A 2,190-nucleotide genomic window follows, 5' to 3' on the forward strand; every position below is an offset into this window, starting at 1 on the left:
TGTCTGCTAATTTCCAACACTAGCCACCAGAACAAAGGCAAAATGATGGCGAAACACAATGACAATTTGCCACAGTCAATCAGTCAGCGCACATGATGGAGAGGACTTGTTTGTGAAACTTCACAGGCTCCTTGCCCTAATAAGAATAAAAAACAAACAAAAAGACACCTATAAAAAATTCACTACAGTGATAGGTTGACAAGGAAGTGTTTGCTCTCCAGTAACACACTGAAAATGTCCCATTCCTCAGCCATGACAGATTCCCTCACCCAAAAAAGCAACAACAACAAACTCATAACACAAAGATGGCGATAGCAATTACTTCCACGTACATTGCAATGCTGCCTCTAGCCGAGTCGCTGCGCGTCTGTGGAAAAAGCCCTTGCATTCTGACACATTTGTTTGTATTTTATACCCTGGGAAAGAAAGCTAACCATATGGCCATCATTGGGAACAGATGGCATTTGCCCAATCTGAACGGCGGTGCCTATCACTGCAATTTAAAGCACTCCACTTCCCTCATCAACTGCCATCTCTCTCAACAGATACTTCTCGGCTCACTATTGTTCCGGATGATAGAGGAATGACAGCGCAAGGCTGTAACAGTTGACCTAGCCAATGTACTGCATAGTCAAAATTCACGTTTTTCAAAGCAACACACAATTGCACGGAAGAAAACATAGAAGACATATTTTAGCATTGTTTATGACTGTGCAGATAGTTTTAGCTGTGACCAACAGAATTACATTTGTTCAGAAGGTGCTTGTTAAGTGTGTCCTGTGGTATTTTGCAACTCTGAAAGCCACATCTGGTGATTTTTACAGACCCATCCATCAGCACGTCTTATGATGGTGAAACTAGAACTGTGTCAAACTAAGGGACAATATTTTAAAAGAAAAAGCCATTAGAGGAAATGTTTGACCTTAGAGCTCACTTATGAAAGATTACCATTTATTCTCACCTTATACTCAAACTCTTGCTGTGGCACAGGCAAAAGGAAGTACACTACCATTCAAAAAAAAAAAAAGGGGTTAGTAAGATTATTATATATTTTTTTTATTCAGCAAGTATGCATTAAATTACTCAAAACTGACAGTAAAGACTTTTACACTGTTCCACAAGATTTTTTATATAAATGCTGTTCTTTTGAACTTTCTATTCATCAAAGAATCCTGGAAAAAAAAATGTGTCACTGTTTCCACAAAAATATGAAGCACTTTTAAACACTTTTGAATGCTTTTAAACACTGATAACAATAAGATAAAGTTGAATGTTTTTTGAGCACCAAATGAGCATATTAGAATGATTTCTGAAGAATCATGTGACATTTAAGACTGCATTAATAACTGCTGAAAACGTAGCTTTACCACCACAGGAATAAATTGCATTTTAAAATATATTAACAGAGAAAACAGTTGTTTTACGTTGTAATAACATTTAATAAACCTTGGTTAACATAAGAGAGATCTTTCAAAAGCATTAAAAAAAGAGTGTGTGCAGAGGCACAGTAAAAGATAATTGTACATCATCTTACATTAAAGAACATATATTACAGAATGCTAAAAGGTTGGAAGCCAGATACATATACACTCTTAAAAATAAAGGTGCTTCAAAAGGTTCTTCAAGCGATGCCATAGAAGAACCATTTTTGGTTCCATGAAGAACCATTCAGTCAAAGGTTCTTTAAAGAACCATCTCTTTCTTACCTTTTTATAATCTGAAGAACCTTTTTTCGCCACAAAGAACCTTTTGTGAAACAGTAAGGCTCTTCAGATGTTAAAGGATCTTTATGGAACCATTTAGACAAAAAGGTTCTTCTATGGCATCGTGAAGCACCTTTATTTTTAAGAGTGTACTTCATATCCTATTGAAGTATCCTATATCCAAAACACAGCATACGTATAATATACAGTAATGAAAAGTTTATACAACAAAGAAGGCAAATGTGAACGTGAATGGTAACACAGATCGTTAAACCTCTGTGTTGTTTTAAAGCCTTCCTGTCACCAAGCACCGTAACTCTGGCAAAAAGTTTGTGTGGGTCATGTCTAGACGTTTGCTGTTGCGGTCTCTCTGGGTGTCAGGTGCTGGTCTGAGGAAGAACAGGAACCTTAATCAGTCACTTTCTGCTGAAAAGCTCCATTTGAGTATGATTTATGACACTGCTGGGGGGGGGGGGGGGGAAAATAA

This window comes from Sinocyclocheilus grahami, unplaced genomic scaffold (assembly GCF_001515645.1).
Source record: "Sinocyclocheilus grahami isolate Dianchi unplaced genomic scaffold, SAMN03320097.WGS_v1.1 scaffold535.1, whole genome shotgun sequence".
NCBI lineage: Eukaryota > Metazoa > Chordata > Actinopteri > Cypriniformes > Cyprinidae > Sinocyclocheilus > Sinocyclocheilus grahami.